The sequence below is a fragment of the Muntiacus reevesi genome, chromosome 14, assembly GCF_963930625.1.
Source record: "Muntiacus reevesi chromosome 14, mMunRee1.1, whole genome shotgun sequence".
Lineage (NCBI taxonomy): Eukaryota > Metazoa > Chordata > Mammalia > Artiodactyla > Cervidae > Muntiacus > Muntiacus reevesi.
The window spans coordinates 15,405,659-15,415,353 of NC_089262.1; the positions used below are offsets into that span (position 1 = coordinate 15,405,659).

The 9,695-nt window shown below is 44.2% G+C and overlaps 1 pseudogene; it reads left to right on the forward strand.

Annotated features, from left to right (window-relative positions):
* The first annotated feature begins 7,187 nt into the window (after positions 1-7,187).
* Positions 7,188-7,811, forward strand: LOC136146400 (transcription initiation factor TFIID subunit 11 pseudogene; annotated as a pseudogene).
* Positions 7,812-9,695: the final 1,884 nt, after the last annotated feature.

Below are 9,695 nucleotides of genomic sequence, written 5' to 3' on the forward strand. Positions count from 1 at the left end.
ATCATAAACTATAGTACTACAATATCATATACTATATTATTGTGTATTTTCTTTCCTTAATTTTTATCTTTGAGTTAATGAGCTGGCTCTTTTTCCTGTAGGTCTAGCCTGAAGTTGTCACTTTAATGAACATTTTATTTCTAGTACTGTATTTTTAATATGCAACTTCCATTTGTTTCTTTTAAATTTTTTCTTTTTTTCTCTTTCAACTGTGCTGAGATTTCACATCTGTCCTTCTATTTTCTCCACCTTTTCCTCTAAATTCTAGGAGAATTTTATTAGCTGCTTCAAAATCTTTGTTAAGTTCAACATCTAAGTTATATGTGGATCTGATTCTTTTGATTATTTTTTTTCTGTTTTTGGTGATATTTATATATCTTTTGTATGCCTGTTAATTTTTGATTAGATACTAAATATTTTGGATAATAAACCTGGATTATGTTATCTTTTTCTAAAAAGTATTAAATTTTGTCTGAAAAGCTATTAATTTCCCAGCCTAATCCCTTGATTTTTTGGAGTCTTGCTTTTAGGGTTTGTGTGTAGGTTCTTGTTTTGGTTTTTGCCCTTATTCTCATGCCACAGGTTTTAGTCATGATATGTGTTTCTTAATCCTAAGCTGTTGCCCTTCTAGAGTTTCAATGAGAAGCAAAAGTATCTGTCAAGCTCTGCCAGGTCAGACTTGAACTACAAATTCTCTCCACTACTAAGCAGCTGCTGATATAGATTTTGTTTATTTATTTATTTTTTTTAGGTCTTAATCCTTTCACAGGTCTTAATCCTTTCAGCTGCTGCTTTCAGCTGGGTTCCTCAGATTCTCATCAAAAGCATATACGGTTTAGGTATAAGCCAAAGATTTGAGGAAAATTTCTATGCAGGTTTAATAGTATTTCCTCTGTGTCTCCCTCCTTTCTGAAACTTTTCCAATTTACTGCTCTGCCAGCAGCCCTAAACTCCAAAATTTGTGTTCTCTTCCCAATAGGGTATTGTTTATTGGTTGGTTTCTATTCTCTCCCCAGAATTTTCTGAGAAGCAGCGATTTGAGTGATCCAGTTACAAGACAAGGAGTGTTAAAAAAGTGGTCTTCCCAGGTGCAACTAGTGGTAAGGAACCTACCTGTCAATGCAGGAGACATAAGACCCATGGGTTCGATCCCCGAGTTGGGAAGATCTCCTGGAGGAGGGTATGGGCAACCCATTCTGGCATTCTTGCTTGGAGAATCCCATGAACAGAGAAGCCTGGCAGGCTATGGTCCACAGGGGAGCACAGAGTTGGACATGACTGAAATGATGACTTAGCACGCATGAACCAAAAGCTAGGAGACAGGCATGGAACAGATTCTGCCTCCAGAAGGAACCAACCCTACCGACATTCTGATCGGGGGCTTTTGGCTTCCTGAACCATGAAAGAATAAATCTCTGTCATTTTAAATAAAAAATAAAACAAAAAAAACACACAAAAGGCACTGTGCTGTGCCATGCTTCCAGTGATACTGACTAAACCTTAAAAACAAGCCATGTGCTATTCATTTTATTTTTTCTTTCTAAACAATTATAGAATGGAAAGATGTTACATGTCTTTAACATTTTGATATCTTGGTATTTAATAGTAAAAGAAATTCTTCTTAATTATTTTAAATTAGCTTTTCAGAAGCCAATTTGTTTTTCAGAACCCTTATTACTAAGGGATTAGTTGCAGTTAGCTATATGGTCATACTATCTATGAATATACCTGAAGTGAAGTGCTAGTTGCTCAGTCACATCTGACTGAAAAGAACCCCATAGCCTGTCGCTGTCCATGGGATTTCCCAAGCAAGCATACTGCAGAGGATTGCCATTCCCTTTTCCAGGGGATCTCCCTGGCCCAGGGATCAAACCTGGGTCTCCTGCACTGTAGGCAGATTCTTTACCATCTGAGACACCAAAAAAGTTTCATGAATATACCTAATATTTTTCTTTAGCCTCTAGTAAGAATTTTCTATTTGTTCACTTGTTTTGTATTTGAGAACAGATGCATTTCCAAGATCTATTGGGATATTTTTTATTTTTGTTAATAAATATAAAGGAAATAGACAATAGTTAGAATAAAAGCTAACTTTCCCATCTGCAATAAATTGCTGATGTTTTCTGACCTATTGTATTTTGTGACTATATGATGAGCAACACATTGTGAAAGATGATAGGTTGAAATAGAGTCTGGGGACTTCAGTTTCAGATATTAACCTGGTTTGTGTGACTTGGTAGAGCCTTTTAACTTCTCTGACCCTCAGTTTTCTACTCTATAAAATTTAAAACTAAAGCTTTTTTGGCTCCAAAGAGTGATACAATTTAGTAAATATCTAAAGAGTCACATCTAACCCTTTGTGTCAGGAGGGAACCAAACATGTCTTTGTTGGGAAATCTCATGACACCCACCATGTTTTCACCTGGCAAGTAATTCTGGCACAATTATCACCCACACCCAAACCTTTCTTTCCAGAATGGTAACACTGTGATTTGCTTTAGTCAGGGTTGTTATTCTTACTGGGGGAGCTATGACTGGGATAAAAAAAGGTAATTAAGCCTACCAAGAAAGGCTGATTTTGTTGGCGGGCTGTAAGCCTAGGATTTAGGAACAATAGATGGGACAATGATGTGGTGTTTGGGAGCTGTTTTGCTTTGATCTGGGTATCATTCATAGGTTGAGCACAAAGCTATTTTCACTGATAGTTAAACATTTGGCAATTGCTGATCAGTAACAATGAACTACATGTCCTATTGAAATACCATGGCTCAGTAGGCAGAACATCGATTGAATTAGAGTGTAAAAATATTTGTGTCTAAATGTGTCTATTTTGCTATTGATTGGCCTTGTGAATTTGTTTTCATCCTTCAGTATCTTGGTATATGTGTGTACGTGTATCTGTACTGGTTTGCTCAAGGATGTAGATGCAGGAGATAGGATATCTTTGAAAAGATGAGTTTGAAATACGATAACTTATAATAGGTAGAGGATTAACCTAAAGAGGTGGTCACCATTTTTTAAAAATTCAGCCAACAAAAATGATAAATATGAGAAAGTTGAATCATGGTATACATATATGTAAAGATAGTTGGGAAAGAGTATTTGAGATGTTTGAGAGCTCTGTCTTAAGAAAAACAACAAAAGATAATGTGAAAATGTAACAAAGGATAGTTAACTTATAGATTTGCTAGTCTATTATATATTGCTTTACTTTTACAGTCTTTGGATAGTTTTAGTTACACAAGTTTAGTTCTCTGGTTTGTTAATCTATATTGCCAGTTTCTAAGCTAAATTCAAGGCCAAATTCTTTGAACATGTTTTCCAACATATCAGAACTTTGCACAGTCCACTTCTATTTTTCTATTTGGGATAAGTGCATGTCCTCTGGTAGGAATCTGTTTTCAACATGTGTGTGTGTGTGTGTGTGTGTGTGTGTGTGTGTGTGTGTGTGTGTGTGAGAGAGAGAGAGAGAGAGAGAGAGAGAGAGGATAATTTGATCATTAATTATTAGGCAACTATTTTCATGTACTCTCATTTAAGAACAAAGATACAGGTTAAATGTAAATTAGCTGATACTGGGAGTAAGATGGCTAGACAGTGATAATTCCTGAATCCTTCTAATCAGGCATATTTAAGGGTATACAAGGAGTAATCCTGTTTATAGTTTTTTATGAAATAGGAGAATCTGTTTCATCAATAAGCTAAACTAATATTCTCTTTTGTCACTTATTTGCCATAGCTCAAGTTTAAACCTCCTGTTCTAAAATGCTTTCCTCTGATTGTCATCAATAGGCCTAGTTCCAGTTTTATTTATTTCCTGTCACCACCTCTATTTGGGAGATGTTACGGTTCATTGCTTCTCATTCTGCTCTCAGTGCCTGAGTATTCTGGCCTGAGTCTCTGCCATACTGAAGTATAGAAGCATATTACATAGCTTTTTTCCCGGAAAGAGTAAGTTCTTAAGCTTTCATTAAAATACACCCTTTCCATGGGTAAAAATTTTAATTGGATAATGTTTTCATGCAGGGCTGGTGTCAGGCTCATTTGACCTGTGCAATTTCAACAGGCCCCACGATTAGAAGGACTCTGTCCTCGGTTTCATTCTATACTGTCTTACAGATTTAATAATTTTTGAATAAGAAGCCCCATATTTTAATCTTTAACTACTTTCTGAAAATTATCCACATTAATATCAGTCTTCTATCAAAATGGCATTAATATGAGATGCATAAGGTCATAGGATCACTTTAATTATATCCATTCCACTAGAGGTGAGAACTCAAAGCTTGCTATGTTTCATCTAAAGATTTTAAGCATTCACTCCTCTTCCCCACAATGGGACACAAACTGCAAATAGTAAGGACCTTCTCATACCAGTAAAATAAATGTTAAAAACTCTGATACCAATGCTTTTACTTCATGATAATAAAATCTGAAAAAAATCTGAAGAAAGGCAATGATTTTGTCAATAGGTGTACTAATTTACTTCAATTTTAATACTGTGTCAGATAGTGAACTAGCTTTAATAGAAATCTCTTAGGAAATGAAAAACATGCACCATATTTTAGTTAAGTACTACTGGAAGAAATCATAACATACTGAATAGTGGTGTTAAGAGTTATATGAAGAAATAGAACCAAAGGATACATATACATATATTAAAAATTTACTATAGGAAATAGCTCACATGTTTATAAAGGCTTACAATTTCCTGAAATGCTATCTGCAAGTTGAAGAACCAAGAAAGTGTGTTGTATAATAAAACTAAGTCAAAAAGCTGAAAATGGGGAAAGCAAAGGTGTAACCAAGAATCTGAGGTCAAAAGATTAAAAACCTGGTAAGACACCACTGATGTAAGTACTGGAGTCTGTAGACCTAATATAATCTGTTTGAAGGAAAGAGAACATGGAAGTTACAGTTCAAGAGAAGAGGATAATTTAGTCATCCTATTTTTGGTCTAGTAGGGACATGAACAGATTGAATGATGCTCACCAAAGTAATGAAGGTTGATCTACTGTCTTCAGTCTATAGACAAAAGTATTTTCCAAAAACAAAACTACAGACAGTCTCAGAAATATTACATGCCACCTGACCAACAATTCCTTAATTGAGTCAAGTTGGTAAAACAAAAATTTAATAAGCACAGTGCTCAAAACATCAATAACTTAGAAAATTTTAGATGAAAAGAGATCTAGATCAAGGTATCACAAAGGTTGAAGTCTCAGAATCTCAAACAAATGACTAAGAACAAAGGCATCCATTACAGAGTGACATGACTCCAACAGCTAGGGTGTCCTTCATAGAAGAGGTAGAGGTGTCTGGGATTCATCATCTGACAGAGCCAAGGTCACGCCAGGACACGGGGAGAAGTTGGTCAGGTGTATCAAAGGAAAGAGCCACAAACCCTGCTCCAACTCTGATCTGGGATGTTCCAGTCTCCAGAAGTGTGAGAAAATACACTGGTGTGGGTGAAGCCATCCATGACGTGAGGTCTTGAGGAAGAAAGGCGAGTACAGTGAGGAAACTGACTCTAGAAAGAGGGCAGTTATATGATCCTAAGGGGCAAGTATTCTTGTCCTGATTTTTAAGTTCTTGACTTTGGCCCAAAAGAGGCGACAGTGTGGGTACCCACAGGACAACCTGCTCACAGAGAAATCTGTGTTTGAAACTGCTGGAAGTAAGCAGCCACAATGCCCGACATGGTATTGGGAAGAAAGGTCAATGAATCGTGTCTGGTACCTCCAGACACAGGATGAGGAAGTCAGTCATCAGATCAAGACCAGAGCAGCAAGCAGAATTTCAGAGGCATGATTACAGAGGGAAAGCAACTGATGGGGAAATGGTCAGAGATCTCAGCCATCTTTGCCCCATCGGGCTGGCGGGCCTACCTCATGCCCCAGAACACACCAAGTTAACAGACCAGTCTCTTAATGCTCACACTTTCTTTCACCCTGATTCCCCTACCTCCATAAGCAACACTAGTAGTGTCTGCACTTGAAGGAAGTGAGTCATCAGGCCAAGTCGGGAAGGGCAGGTTGAACTCCAAAGGGATACTTACCACGGAAAAGGAACCAACGGGAAAATGGCCACAGATCTCAGCTGTCCCAGGATAGGGACACTGGGAAGAGACTTAAGCCCTGGAGACCCTGAAAACCTCTACAGAGGCCAGGGATCTGGACAGAAGGTTGGACCAGGCGGAGCAGGTGGAGGTCAGAGACAGCTTATTCCTTCCCAGCCTGGCTTTACTGGGGGATGTGTGCCACAGAACAGAGCTCAGGGAGGGCGATTCCTCATGGCAGTGATGGACCTTGCAGAAAGGATGTGTAGAGGTGGCATCTTCCCGAAGTGAATGTCTGTACCCACCCCCACCACAGCCACTCTACTTCTGGGTTGGCTGTCTTGATCAGGATGGTAGGGGAAGGTTCGCCTGGGTGGGGAGTAGATTTGTATGACTGGTGTTGGGGAATACGAGGGAGAGAAGCAGGAGGGTGTTGAGAGGGGAAGGGAGTGGGAGGGGAGTCTGATTGCTTCTGCCCCTAGGCAAACTGAAGAGCATTTCAGAGCAAGATGGAAGCCTCCCCCATAGGCCCGCCGACCTATTTTCATGTCTGTGCCTTGGGAGAGAGGATGATCTGGGGCCACCCTGGAATGGCAAGAAAGTCTCCCAGAGCAGTGAACTCTTTGGGCTTTCTGGATTAGCCATCACCCTACCAGCCAGCCAGTCTGTTCTGAGCAGCAGTGGAGAGAGGATTTGGGCTGTAGGGCTGGCTCCTGGAAGGCTTTCAAAAGGCAACTTTGAGAGACAGGTCTTCTGAGGACATGTCTACATTTCCATCGTGGCCCAAGATGAAGAGTTCAGAAACTCTGAGGCAGGAGGAATCCTGGGAGACTGCCGTCGGCCCAGGGAGGCACACCCCGGCCCCGCCCCTTGCCTGGGGCAGTGGGAGGAGCCCAGCCCCCGGATGTGCGGGGGCGGGGGGGGGGGGCCTACAGAGGAATCATCTGACTTCCGGATGGGCGTGGCTTCAGGCGGAGCCTTATATAAAGGGGCTGGGGCTAGACACGCTTAAGGCGGATCCTGCTGCTGAGGGGATTGCTTTTGACTGTGATTTTCTGTTTCGGACTCGGCAGCAGGAAGGGCCCAGGGCTCTAGCTTTCTGAGCTAGGGTCTTTGACCCAGTGCTGGGATGGACAAGGCCAGGCCGTGGCTACCGGACCTAGGTCCGGACCTTGGTGTGTCGCGGGAGGCACCAGGCATGCCCCTGGGACCGGAACCCAGCGACCCAGGCCGAATCCTGCCGCGGGACGCAGCCCAGGAAGCCAGGGAAGACTCTGACGAGGAAGGCGGTGAGTCTGCGCGTCAGGACTGCCCGCAGCCAAGGGCAGGTGAAGAGACGGACTCCTCCTCACGTCCCCCTGTGGCCAAGAGACGGAAAGTGGACACCGAGGGCAAGAGAGGCAGGCAACGGGAAGTGAACGAGGAGGAGGCCCAGGAGATGAGAACCCTTGTGGCCGCTATGAGCCAGGAGCAGCTGAACCGTTACCAAGTGTTTCGCAGCTCAGCCTTCCCCAAAGCCACCATCAAACGTCTGATCCAGGCCGTGGCCGGCACGCCGGTGTCCCAGAACGTGGTCATTGCCATGTCTGGTATGGCCAAAGTCTTCGTCGGGGAGGTGGTGGAAGAGGCCCTAGACATGTGTGAGAAGTGGGGTGAGAAGCCCCCACTCCAACCCAAACATCTGAGAGAGGCTGTTCGCAGGCTACGCAAAAAGGGGCAGATGCCCAGCAGCAAGCACAAGATCCTCTTCTAGGCTTGAGTCCGGAAGGGCCTGTTCCTGAGCAACCCGGCCTTCAGGCCGACCAGCCTCTTAACCCTCAGGCTTTCTTTCACTGTGTTCCCGATACTGCATCCCTGCCCCATCCCCGAGGCAGTCCCTGCATCCCGAGGACATTGCGCCCAGGATGGGACTTCACCAGGGTGGATCAGCTGCCTCAAAGGGGAGAGAAGACATCCAGCACAACTCGAGCTGTTCCTTTGAAAAGACCAGTAACATGCCCAAGCGTCTCTCCTCCGGAGGCATGCCGAGGAGAGACCTGAGACCCAAAGTCTAATTCTTTGAGAGACACGACCTGCCACAACTAACGCGTGAGAACAGACTCGCCTGTTTACCAGAGAAGCTGAATCCATACACTGTAACCATGCCTGACTGGGAATGGTGGGTTCCCAGCCCACCAGGCCCTGGTGGGTTCACTCGGAATTCTAGCAAAGCCATCCAGCTGACTTATGAGCACCTCTGTGATATGCCGTCCAGGAGCCGGAAGCCCAAGAAATTCTTTCAAACTCACTGCGAGTGGGAAGCCTTGGTGATTCTACGCGGAGGCAATGCCTTCCCAGGGGACGCCAGACGACGATCTCTCACGTGGAGCGACGCCAATGTGCTTCAGTGCCCTTTAGCCAACTGCGTCTGGCCGTGGGTAAGAGGAAGCCTAGGCTCTGGAAGTAATGGGATGTTTCCAGGCATCCGGGGCTGACTTGGCCTTCAAAGGCCTATGAATGGGATCCCCAAGCCACCCGCGGTCCCCAAAGGAAACCTCACAGAATTCTTCCATGGGTGGAGGTGGAGGTGGAGGTGGGGGTGGGAGTGGGGGTGGGGGTGGGGGTGTGAGATCTCAGTTTTTTTTGTATGTGTGTGTTTTTCATTTATGTTTATTAGTTGGAGGCAAATTACTTTACAGTATTGTAGTGGTTTTTGTCATACATTGACATGAATCAGCCATGGATTTATGTGTATTCCCCATCCTGATCCCCCCTCCTACTTCCCTCTCTCCCGATCCCTCTGGGTCTTCCCAGTGCACCAGGCCCAAGCATTTGTCTCATGCATCCAACCTGGGCTGGTGGAGATCTCAGTCTTTGACCAAGTCCCCCACTCACCAATTCATGATCACATTTGGGCAGGCGAGACCAGGCAAATGGATTAAGACCCTCTTAGAAAGAACCAGAGCTAAGAGCCTCTCACCAGAAAGGTGAGGAAGCAGCGTAGCTCTCCCAGGTAGATCCGGGAAGAGGCAAACCTCTGTCCTGTCCACACGCGGTTGCTCCATTGGGCCGGTGGGCCTACCTCAGGTCACTCCAAGTCAAGAGACGGAGTCCAGGAGTTCAGATCTGGAAAAAAGTCTCCTGTCTTCGGCAGATGGCCGATCAGAAAGTCAGGGCCTCGTGGACCGTCATTACCTTGGCGTCTTCATTCCCACGCGGGCCCTTCTACCTTGAGTTTCTCTCAAAAAGGGGGTATAGTGTGTGGTTCCACAGGACATGCTGTGCACACAGGACTCCTACCTCGAATCTGCCTTCCAAAGTGCTGGAAGTCAGCAGCAACCAAACACCCCTCAGAGCCTGGGGATGAAAGGTGAATGGATTGTGCGTGGCAACTGCATAAGCAGGACTAATACCATCCGCACTCGAAGGAAGTGAGTCATCAGGCCAAGTCCGGAAGGGCAGGTTGAACCCCAAAGGCATACTTACTATGGGAAAGGAACCAACGGGGAAATGGCCACAGATCTCAACCGTCCCAGGATAGGGACACTGGGGAGAGACTTAAGCCCTGGCGACCCTGAAAACCTCTACTGAGGCCAGGGATTTGGACAGAGGAATGGTGGACTAGGAGAAGTAGAGAGCAGGTGGAGGTCAGAGACAG